At 45.1% G+C, this 12,757-nt stretch overlaps 1 non-coding gene across 1 annotated transcript; it reads right to left on the bottom strand.

The window, feature by feature from the left end:
* Nucleotides 1–4,095: 4,095 nt before the first annotated feature.
* LOC115619306 lies at nt 4,096–4,259 on the bottom strand. The gene has a single exon (XR_003994963.1). It is a non-coding gene; the product is annotated as a U1 spliceosomal RNA (small nuclear RNA).
* Between the last annotated feature and the right edge of the window lie 8,498 nt (nt 4,260–12,757).

Genomic DNA, 12,757 nt, shown 5'->3' with positions numbered 1-12,757 from the left:
AGTTAGTCAATAGGACCCCCTGAGAAACCGGCCTCAGGGACAAGGGAGCAGAACAGACATGGCAGATCTTTAAAGATACTTTCCACAGAGCACAAGAGCTTGTGATCCCTAGGTGTAAGAAATCGAGAAAGGAAGGCAATATTCCAGCATGGCTGAGTTAAGACCTGCTGGTCAAACTAAAGGGAAAAAAGGAAATGCACAGGCAGTGGAAGCAGAGACAGGTATCCTGGGAAGAGTACAGGGACACTGCCCGGTTGTGCAGAGATGGGGTCAGGAAGGCCAAGGCGCAGCTGGAGTTGAATTTGGCATGGGATGCAAAGAATGACAAGAAGGGCTTCTGCAGATATGTCAACCAAAAGAGGAAGGTCAAAGAAAGTGTGCCTCTCTGATGAGCAAAGAGAAGGCTGGGGTACTCAACAACTTTTTTGACTCAGTCTTCACTGGCAGGATCTCTCCCTACACCTCTCGAGTGGATGAACTGCAAGGTGGGAACTGAGGGAACAAAGTTCCTTCCACTGTAAGTGAATCACAGAATCACAAAATCGTTAGGGTTGGAAGGGACCCCTGGAGATAATCTAGTCAAACCCCCCTGCCAAGGCAGGGCCACCTAGAGCAGGTTACACAGGAACACGTCCAGGCAGGTTTTGAATGTCTCCAGAGAGGGAGACTCCACAACCCCCCTGAGCAGCCTGTTCCAGTGCTCTGTCACCCTCAAAGTAAAGAAGTTCTTCCTCATGTTGAGGTGAAACTTCTCGTGTGTTAGTTTATGGTCACTGCTCCTCGTCCTGTCACTGGGCACCACTGAAAAGAGTCTGGCACCATCTTCTTGGCACCTGCCTTTGAGATACTTACATGCATTAATGAGATCCCCTCTCAGTCTTCTCTTCTCTTCTCTAGACTAAACAGGCCCAGCTCCTGCAATCTCTCCTCATAAGAGAAATGCTCCAGACCCCTGATCATCCTTGTGGCCCTCTGCTGGACCCTCTCCAGTAGCTCCTTGTCTTTCTTGTACTGAGGAGACCAGAACTGGACATAGTACTCCAGATGGGGCCTCACTAGGGTTGAGTAGAGGGGAAGGATCGCCTCCCTCAACCTGCTGGCCACAATCCTCCCAATGCATCCCAGGATACTATTGTCCCTCCTGGCCGCAAGGGCACACTGCTGGCACATGGTCAATTTATCATCCACCAATATGCCCAGGTCCTTCTCAGCTGAACTGCTCTCTAGTAGGTCAGCCCCCAACCTGTACTGGTACTTGGGGTTCTTCCTCCCCAGGTGCAGTACCCTATGCTTGCCCTTGTTAAACCTCATGAGGTTTCTCTCTGCCCAATTCTCCAGCCTATCAAGATCCTGCTGAATGGCAGCACAGCCTTCAGGTGTATCAGCCACTCCCCCAGCTTTGTATCATCAGCAAACTTGCTGAGGGTACACTCTAGCCCTTGATCCAGGTCATTGATAAACAAGTTGAATAAGACCGGACCCAGTATTGGTCCCTGGGGAACACCACTGACTACAGGCCTCCAACTGGATTCTACTCTGCTGATCACAACCCTCTGAACTCTGCTATTCATCCAGTTCTCAATCCACCTCACTGTCCATTCATCTAACCCACATTTCCTAAGCTTACCTATGAGGATGTTATGGGAGACAGTGTCAAAAGCCTTGCTGAAGTCAAAGTATAGAACATCTACTGCTCTCCCCTCATCGACCCATCTTGCCATGTCATCATAAAAGGCTATTAGACTATTCAAGCAAGATTTACCCTTGGCGAATCCATGCTGACTACTCCTGATGACTTTCTGTTTGGTGATGACTTCCAGAATGACCTGTTCCATCACCTTTCCAGGGATGGAGGTGAGGCCGACTGGCCAGTAGTTTCCTGGGTCCTCCTTCTTGCCCTTTTTGTAGATGGGAGTAACATTGGACTTCCTCCAATCATCAGGCATCCCTCTCATTCTCCATGATTTTTCAGAAATGGTGGAGAGCGGCAGAGCAACAACATCTGCCAGCTCCTTCGGTACCCTTGGGTGCATCTGTTCTGCTGACAGGCAGAGTGACCACACACTAGCTATATAATATGCAGAGTTTATTAAACAAGCACGCTAAAGCCAATAAGCACTCTAAAGCAAGCACACTAATGTGAATTAGGTAAATATCTCTCTATATATAGTGAATAAGTACAATAAAGCAAATCAGAGATATAGGTATATAAGTACCGGAGAGAATTAGCAATGCATTAAATCATTACCATATAGAAAGAACAGAGATTAAGAAGAAATACATCACCAATTACCACTGAAGCATCATCCAGGCCCACACTTCCAGCTGGGAAGCCCCATTGCCGCTGATGCCAGGAGTCTCAGGTAATTGGAAAATTCCTACACGGTGCATCCACCCATAGGTGAGGCTTCTCTCATGGCCACAAGAGGGTCCCGCTTTTATACCCTTATCAAAACAACTGGCTTTATGCCAGATCTCTAATTGTTTACTTGTTCAGTTTCTCATGATCTCATGTTTGTCCACCCTGAGAGCGTTGGCCAGGCGCCCCAGTGCAGCCAAGTATGAAGGTCATAGAACAGCTGCACACCTATGTTTTCCTGCCTTTTTCCAAAAAACAGTCACGATGAACATAAACATATATATTCTGCTGAATACACTGTGGCAAACAACATCCTTTGTTATATCTCTCAGTCATGAGAGGGAATCAACTCTCAGCTAAGTTCCCATCAGGGCCCATGGATTTATGGGTGTTAAGTCTGTCTAGCCTATCCCTAACCCAACTCTTTATGACCAGGGGGAAGTCTTCCTTTCTCCGGCCCTCATCTCTAACCTCTGAGGTTTGGGACTCCTGAGGGCCATTCTTAGGGGTAAAGACTGACACAAAGAAGGCATTCAGTAATTCCGCCTTCTCTGTGTCTTCTGTTACCAGGACACCCATCTGATTCAGCAGCGGCCCCACAGTTTCCCTAATCTTCCTTTTGCTGCCGATATACTTGTAGAAGCCCTTCTTGTTGTCCTTGATGTCCTTTGCCAGACTCAGTTCTAAGTGGGCCTTGGCCTTCATTGTTGCATTCCTGCATACACTCATGTTCCTATAGTCGTCCCACTTGGCCTGGCCCTTTTTCCACCTCCATAAATTTCCTTCTTGAGTTTAAGATTTACTAGGAACTCCCTGCTCATTCATGCAGGTCTCCTGCCCCTTTGCCTGATTTCTTTGTCATGGGGATACACTGGTCTTAGGCTTGGAGGAAGTGCTGCTTAAATACTGACTAGCTCTCTTGAACTCCCTTCTTTTCTAGAGCCCTATCCCATGGGATTCCTCTAAGTAGGTCTTTGAAGAGGCTGAAGTTAGCTCTCCAAAAGTTTAGGGTTCTAGTCCTGCTTACTGTTTTACTTCCCCCACAAAGGATCCTGAGCTCCTCCATCTCCTGGTCACTACAGACAAGGCTGCCCCCAACCTTTATGTCATCAACCAGTCCTTCCTGGTTTGCAAGTACAAGGTCCAGCAACACACCTTTCCTGGTTGGCTCCTCCACCACTTGTAACAAAAAGTTATCTTCAGTGATCTGCAGGAATTTCCTGGACTGTGTGCACTGGACCGTTTTATCCCTCCAATAAATATCTGGCTGATTGAAGACCCCCAAGAGTACAAGGGCCTCTGACCATGAGGCTATTTCCAGCTGCCCATAGAAGGCCTCATCAAGTTCCTCCTCCTGATCAGGTGGCCTATAGTAAACACCCACAACAGTGTACCCAATATTAGCTGGTCCCTTAATTCTCACCCATAGACCCTCTACTTGTTCATTTGTCCCTGTGTAGAGCTTGATACATTTCAGTTGCCTTTTCACATAAAGAGCAACTCTACCACCTCACCTTTCTAACCTGTCCTTTCTAAAAAGTACAGAGCCATCCATGACAACATTCCAGTCATGTGAGCTATCCCACCATGTCTCAGTAATTGTAATGAGATCATGACCCTGAGACCCCGCATGGATTTCCAGTTCATCCTGTTTATTTCCCATGCTATGCACATTTGTATACAGGCACTTCAGAGAGGTAATTTCACATCTAGGTTCCCTAGAAGGGGTAAATTAACAGGGGAGAGCGTGAACACAGTCCCTCACTACCACAAATTATGTAGTCAAGTTTCCCGCATTTGGGGAAATTGCAGGGGTCAGCATACCCGGAATGGAGGGGATGGGCCTCGCCCTGGGAAAACAACCTGCCTGATCATGTTGTCTCCCCTGCCACATTTGTGACCATTTGAGGAACCTGAATATACACATATCTATGGGACCTGATGAGATCCATTGTGGCGTATGAAGGGCACAGACTCAGAGCATCTTCATGCAGTGAATCACTTTATTGCCTATTGCTCTAGCTTTTATACCATTCTAGCAAAAGCTATTTTTAGCCTATTGCTCTAACTTTTATACCAAGCTATTTTTAGCACATCATGTTTAGTTCCTGGTTTACAGATCTTTTTTTTTCAACATTCTTCATTGTTTCACAAACAGTCCCAAAATAATCACTTCCTTATCTTTCTGTTCTCTTTCTTCTGTCCAGCTGGGTTTCTCAGCTTGATTGCACAATGTACTTTGTTTCTTCTTTAACTCTTTCTTCTCCAGCCAAGCAGTTACTTCTCTTTGGCAATAATCAAATAGTTTCCATCCTCTCCTACATCTCCCCCTTCTTTATTTATCTGTGGAAGGGGCAAGGTTCGCATATAACTGTGTGACCATAACCTGATTCATACTTCATTCGATTGAAGAAAAAAGACAGGGAAGACATAATACAATCATTGACACAGCAATCAGAGCTATTAAAATAAACCCTGAGATATTTTTGACCCATGGTCCAAAATTCCTGAGCCATGAAAACAGACCAAAAGTGTTTCATTTTTGATTTAGCTGCAAGTCTTTGTTTAAATCTTTCAATTTTTGGATACTCTTATGAATTGATTCTGAGTGGTCGCTTAGATTCATGTAACACATTCCATTAAAATCCTCACACCCATGCTTAAATAACACAGACACAATCATGCTCTTGCTCAGCCCCCCCCATGTGCATGCACCTGCTTGTTAGTTTTATCTAGATAATATATAAAAGTGAATTGATATATTTTAACATACTTATGTACCAACATTAAAAAAATGTGGCTGTTGAAAAACATTTTAAAATTCTATTTTCATAAACCATATTTAGCAGTATTTATTGTTAAAGGTTAGCTTTATATTTATCAATACATATAGTAGATTTTATCAATATAAATGCCGGCTTTAATGAGACACAAAGTGTATTTGTTCTAACAGACACACACAGACACACAGATGCACATTGAGCTCTCTACATAGCTGTAGATCCATATCGGTTTAAATTGGGTAATTACACTGTCATAACATGTATTTAGCAGCATTTACTATGACTATATATTTTTTTATACACACACACTATATTTGTTATAATACACACCACACCTCATATCATCAGAATTTACTAATTAAATATGGCTTTAAAATATATATTTTTAAAGCTTTTATTGTTTTAAAGGGGGTTTTTATGATAAATGCTGTGTATTATGCACACAATTTGTCATAATACATCCATATGCCTGCACACTCTGTGTATCTAGATGTCTATATATTGTTGCATATACAGCTATAAATAATATAAATATATATTCATACAGCGTACTTAACAGGCTTTAATAATCTAGGTTTATATTCATGTGTCTATAATTATATATTTTACTGTTATAAAGGTCTGTGTTTAATATCCATTATGCATTATGCACAATGTATGTTTGTTACACCACACAGATGCATGTGCAAGTGCTCACACACACGCACACATGTGCACAGCCCTTACTCTCACTGTGTCTATTCATATAGCAATTTAATAATTGTATTTCCATATAGCATATGGAACAACTAATTTTAATAAGTTTTTAATTATTTTAACACAAAGGTGCATATAAAGATGTGGCGTAACTTCCATGCTGTTATGGCTGAGTTGTTGGGGTGAAAGAAAGAGAGCCTAGCAAATGTGCAATGCCCCCCAACTGCTCTACCGACTGAGCTAGCCATTACGATATAAAAAGTTCAAGACGAATGTGGCTTTCCATAGTCTATCTTGTGGGGAGTCTTGATCCCGGTTCCCCCTTTTTTTTTTTAATTTTCATTTAACATGTCTTTGAGGGAGCCTGGTGCGGCCGATAGACAACTGGGCATGCCACTGCTACCCCCATGTCCCCTCGCTTAAGAGCTTCCTGCCTGCAGTCCTGCCATCGGTCCTCCAGACCTCACCTCTGCTTCCCTGTAAATGTCTGCAACTCAGCAGGAGGAGGAAACAAGTCTGGCTTCTTCTCTGGACCTACAAAGCCAGAATCAAAGGGGTCTGTAGGGTCATCAGGATTATCAGGGTTATCAGGGTCATCACCCAACTCAGCCGTTTTTGATAGAGGCGCTTGCGCTGCGAGGATCATCATGATCAGCGGCAAGGACTGCGATGACAAAGGAGGCACAGATGGGGGAGACAGAAGGGGGTGCAGGGAGGGCAGCTGGTGATGAGGCTTCAGGAGATTTTAGCCCCTCACGAGCATCGGTAGCTTCCTTAGATGTGACGGCATCAGTGGCAGCGCTGGTCTGTACCTGGCGAAAAGTGGCCAGGATCTGCCACCAGGTTGCCAAATGCTTCCCTGCTGTGGGGTCCCCATTTGAAGCAGCATCATGCAGCCGTTTACCAACAATTTGCCAAGCGGGGATTTGGAAAGTGCCACCAGCTGGAAAGTCAGGCACTTTATCACGGATCCATTCTAACAAAGTCACAAGTTGTGGACCCGATATGGGACAATGGTGAGCTTCAAGCAGACAGCACATTACTTCCAGACTGCGCTGCTGATCTCAGGATAGCTTCTCTCCCGTGGTTCCCGACCGCTCACCTTCTTAACAGTGATGGGTGCACAATATCAAAGTCTCTGTAGCTCCTGGTTCAGTCAGGCTACGCCACCGGTTCGGGCTCTGTGAGCCTCCTATTCATGTCCCAGTTCGGGCAGCCATTTGTGCTCTGAGTGATAGTGTTCCCCATCGTGTTCTCGGCCGCTTACCTTCTGTCCTGCAGAATGGCAATTATGGTGCACCTTGAGCTTTCTTTCAGCTCCGCTGTTTGGCTGAGCTACGCCACCGGTACAGCCGTTGCTGTCTCTTTGAGGTCCCTGTTCAGGCGCCATTTGTGGCGTATGAAGGGCATGGACTCAGAGCATCTTCATGCAGTGAATCACTTTATTACCTAATGCTCTAGCTTTTACACCATTCTAGCAAAAGCTATTTTTAGCCTATTGCTCTAACTTTTATACCAAGCTATTTTTAGCACATCATGTTTAGTTCCCGGTTTAGTTTTGTTTTTTCAACATTCTTCGTCATTTCACAAACAGTCCCAAAATAACCAGTTCCTTATCTTTCTGTTCTCCTGCTTCTGTCCAGCTGGGTCACTCTGCTTGATTGCACAATGTACTTTGTTTCTTCTTTAACTCTTTCTTCTCCAGCCAAGCAGTTACTTCTCTTTGGCAATAATCAAATAGTTTCTATCCTCTCCCACAATCCATCCCAGAGTCCTGAGGGAATTGGCCGATGCAGTTGCCAAGCCACTCTCCATGATATTTGAGAAATCATGGCGATCATGTGAGGTTCCTGGGTAGAAAGGAGGACCCTGGGAACCCTGGGAACTACCAACCTGTCAGCCTCACCTGTGTGACTGGGAAGATCTTGGAATCTAGGATCCATGCTAAGGCACATAGTAGACAGGGAGGTGATTCGAGCCAGCCAGCATGGCTTCACCAAGGGCAAGTCCTGCCTGACCAACCTAGTGGCCTTCTATGATGGAGTTACTACATCAGCAAAGGAAGGACTATGGATGTTGTCTATCTGGCCTTCTGTAAAGCCTTTGACACGGTCCCCCACAACATCCTTCTCTCTAAATTGGAGAGATATGGATTTGATGTGTGGACTGTTCGGTGGGTGAGGAATTGGCTGGATGATCAGATCCAGAGGGTAGTGGTTGACACACCTGAGGGACAGGAAGCTATCCAGCTATCCAGTGGGACTTGGACAGGCTCGAGAGGTGGGCCCATGTGAACCTCATGAGGTTCGATGGGTTCAAGTGCAGGCTGGGGGATGAAGGGATTCATAGTACCCCTGAGGAGAAGGACTTGTGGGTACTGGTGGATGAGAAATTGGATATGAGCCAGCAATGTGCACTTACAGCCCAGAAGGCCAACAGGTCAAGGAAGGTGATTCTGCACCTCTACTCTGCTCTGGTGAGAGCCCACCTGGAGTATTGCATCCAGCTCTGGAGTCCTCAGTACAGGACAGATATGGACCTGTTGGAGAAGGTCCAGAGAAGGTCCACAAAACTGATCAGAGGAGGAATGGCTGAGTCAGGGTTGTTCAGACTGGAGAAGAGAAGACCCCGGGGAGACCTTATTGCGGCCTTTCAATTCTTAAAGGGGCCTATAAGAAAGACGGGATAAGACTTTTTAGCAGGGCCTGTTGTGATAGGAGAAGGGGTAATGGCTTTAAACTAAAAGAGGGGAGATTCAGACTGGATGTGAGGAAGAAATTCTTTACAACGAGGGTGGTAAAATACTGGCATGGGTTGCCCAGAGAGGTGGTAGATGTGCCATCCCTGGAGACATTCAAGGCCAAGCTGGATGTGGTTCTGGGCAACCCGATCTAACTGAAGATGTCTCTGGTCATTGCAGAGGGGTTGGACTAAATGACATTTGAAGGTCCCTTCCAACCCAAACTATTCTATGTTTCTATGATCCCGTGATAACTTGCCACTTTTTCCTGGTGTTCTTGCATGGTTTAGGGTTAGTAGACCAGGTCCTTTGCTTGTAGGCACATGTGGGTCCTCTTCAACTCTGAGGGCGCTGAAACTATTTTTCAATTGCAAAGCCTTAGGTGGGGCAGGAGGCTTCCTCTTGGTGCCAGAAGTCACCAGCTTCCATCATAGAATCATAGAATGGTTAGGACTGGAAGGGACCTTCTCTAGGGGTTGAACTTACTATTTTACTAGGGCTGGACATTGGCTGCATCTCTGCTGCAAATGGGGTGTGAGGCTCTTCAAGGTGCTCTATCTCAGAGAAAATCCTATCTCCCTTCTCCATCTTCTCTAATGCTGCGCAGCCTGTTCACTTCCGCCCATGGATTGTAGTTTCTCAGAATAGAGCACAGGGGAGAAATATGGATGTCTGTTGTGGTTTAAACCCAGCCAGCAACTAGAGTACCACACAGCCGCTTGCTCCCCTTCCCCCCTCCCTTTGTGGGATGGGGAGGAGAATCAAAAGAATGTAAAAGCCGCAGGTTGAGATAAGAAGAGCTTACTAACTAAAATAAAGTACAATATAATCCTAATCCTAATACTATTTCTAATAAGGGGAATAACAAAGAGAGAGATATGAAACTAAAGGGGAAAGGAAAAAACCTCAAACAATAAACAACAGTGATGCACAATACAGTTGCTCACCACCCAATGACTGATATTCAGCCCATCCCCAAGCAGCGATTGGTTCCTTCCGGGTAACTCCCCCCAGTTTATATACTGGGCATGATGTGCTATGGTATGGAAAAGCCCTTTGGCTACTTTGGGTCAGGTGTCCTGTCTCTGCTCCCTCCTGGCTTCCTGTGCCCCTACTCGCTAGCAGAGCATGAGAGACTGAAAAGTCCTTGATCAGAGTAAGCATTACTTAGCAGCAACAACTAAAACATTGGTGTGTTATCAGCATTATCACAGAATCATAGAATCGTAGAATCATAGAATAGTTAGGGTTGGAAAGGACCTTAAGATCATCTAAATCCAACCACCCTGCCATGGGCAGGGATGCCTCACCCTAGACCATGTCACCCAAGGCTCTGTCCAACTTGGCCTTGAACACTGCCAGGGATGAAGCATTCACAAACTTCCTTGGGCAACCTGTTCCTTTGCCTCACCAACCTCACAGTAAAGAACTTCTTCCTTATATCTAACCTGAACTTCCCCTGTTTAAGTTTGAACCCGTTAGCCCTTGTCCTGTCAATACAGTCCCTAAGGAAGAGTCCCTCCCCAGCATCCTTGTAGGTCCCCTTCAGATACTGGAAAGCTGCTATGTCTCCACACAGCCTTCTCTTCTCCAGGCTGAACAGCCCCAACTTTCTCAGCCTGTCTTCATACGGGAGGTGCTCCAGCCTCCTTATCATCCTCATGGCCCTCCTCCTCTGGACTTGCTCCAACAGCTCCATGTCCTTCTTATGTTGAGGACACCAGAACTGCACACAGTACTCCAAGTGGGGTCTCATGAGAGCAAAATAGAAGGGCAGGATCACCTCCTTCTCAGACTAAAGCCAAAACACAGCACTGTACCAACTTCTAGGAAGAAAATTAACTCTATTCCAGCCAAAACCAGGACACCATGATTTATGATAATATCTATAAAGGCTACCATACATTTGTGCTAGTTATCACCATAAAATTAAAAAGGTTCTAATTGGTTGTTGCGTCCATCTTAGCCTGCTTATGAGTGTAACAATCTTGTTTGTCATGTTTGTTATACTGACATAGTATGCTAGATCCTGAATGTTCATTCAGCATTTTCTGCCATTCTTGTTTGCTGTGGTATGCACGTGTGCTGCCTTTCAGAGAGGGTTCGCATCTCTATAGACATTGCATCTGTGTGCTTTGGGAAATACGTCTCTTGAGTATCTGCCTATCAATCAGCTACTTCTCCAGAAACCATGGGCTGTGGGAGGGCCTTCGTCAATTCAATCTTTCCTAGTGTTTTCCTTTTTCTTGGAAACTTACTGGTAAAAATGTTCAAAGCTCTTTGAACCATTTCTTCCCTTTCCTTCTTTTTACTCCCTCTTTCTGTCTTTCATTTCCATGTCTCAAAAGTCTGTAACTAAGTTAATTATGGTGTGATAAATCAGCCAGTAAACTTCTATGCCTTTTGCTGTGTTTGGGCAGCTCCTGTTCCTCTGTGACAGCTGCTTGGCTCAGCACACTGTAATTATCAACCCAAAAGCAAGATGCTTTTAGGTCCTGAAAGCCTAATGGCAGAGACTGAACTTGTCTTCAGGCTACAGCTTTAAAAGACCCTATTTGGTTGTTGTTTGGTTGTGTTTTCACTGTTAGTACTCAGGCTCTGACAGTTCATTAGAATGCTGGATCCTATAGGAAGCTGACATTACCCTAAAGGAGTATAGGTCTTTGTTATTCCTTAGCTGCTGACATGACATATATAGTTGACTTTTGATTAATGCATCTGTGTTTGTTCTTTGCTAAAATAAAGTTTTATTTACTTTCAGAAGGGGATTTATACATGTCAGTGAAAATTTACAAAGCCCAATGGGTAACTCAGAACCATGCAGCCACTCACTCACTCCACCCCCTTCTTCCCGGCCCCCCGCCCCACTCCCGGAAGGATAGGGAGGAGAATCAAAAGAATGTAAATCCCATGGGTTGAGATAAGAACAGTCCAGTAACTAAGGTACAATACAAAACCACTACTGCTACCACCAATAATAATAATGATAAGGGAAATAACAAGGGGAGAGAATATAAAACTAAAAGTGGAAAAGGAAAAGAAAAAAATAAACACAAGTGATGCACAATACAATTGCTCACCACACACCGACCGATACCCAGCCCAACCCAAGCGGCGATCTGGGCCTTCCGGGTAACTCCCCCCAGTTTATATACGGGGCATGACGTGCTGTGGTATGGAATACCCCTTTGGCCAGTTTGGGTCAGGTTTCCTGTCTCTGTTTCCTCACAGCTTCCCATGCCCCTCCTCAATGGCGGAGCATGAGACTGAGAAAGTCCATGATCGGAGTAAACATTACTTAGCAAGAACTAAAAACATCGGTGTGTTATCAGCGTTGTTCCCAGACTAAAGTCAAAAACACAGCACTGCACCAGCTACCAGGAAGGAGAAAAAAAACTGCTACAGCTGAAACCAAGACAGTATCCACCCCTTATTCCATACCATTCACATCATGCTCAGATCCCACATTTTTCAACATACCATCGCTTTTTGTCTCATATATATATACATACACAAACACAAAGAGATATCATTCCTTAGGCCGTGGACCATCCCTATAAAGTTTGCTGAGTTCATTCAGTCCATGATGTAAGGCTCCATCTCTTGTAACAGTCTTTCAGGGCAGGAGGGACAGTGTGTAGTATTGGGTTGTTGCCTGCTGATGACATCGCTGAACTCATCTGGTCACTGCTGAGCTTGTCTGGTTTCGTCAAAGTTCATTCTTTGTTGGGGTAATGATCTGAGGGAGGACAGGGTCAGTCGATGGTAACCTAAGGACAGTTCCGCTGCTGCTTGTTTTTCCTATGACTTTATTCCCTGCTGATGATCCTAACAGCATATATCTTCTTTTCAAAGCCCAGAATGGTGGAGACGGGCATCTAGCTGATGGGCTATAAAAGTGTTATAGAGCAGGCAACAGCATACAATTGAGTCCATTGGCTGTTTTCCCCCAAAATTAAATCCCCTTGAGGTACACATCGGACTTCCCCATCTTCCTGCATTACCCACCAAGTATATCCAGGTCCCTGAACGAAAGCAACCCCACAAGTGGGTTTGCCTTTACCCGAAGCAGGAATAACCAGACTGTCTTCCCCAACAAATTCTTTATGTGCACCACAGGAACTTTATCCCCCTCTAGAGTATGTAAAAGTTCTGATTGGGCTGGGCCAGCCCTGTTGG

Source organism: Strigops habroptila, chromosome W (genome assembly GCF_004027225.2).
Source record: "Strigops habroptila isolate Jane chromosome W, bStrHab1.2.pri, whole genome shotgun sequence".
Taxonomy (NCBI): Eukaryota; Metazoa; Chordata; class Aves; order Psittaciformes; family Psittacidae; genus Strigops; species Strigops habroptila.
This window is presented reverse-complemented; position numbering and strand designations above follow the sequence as displayed.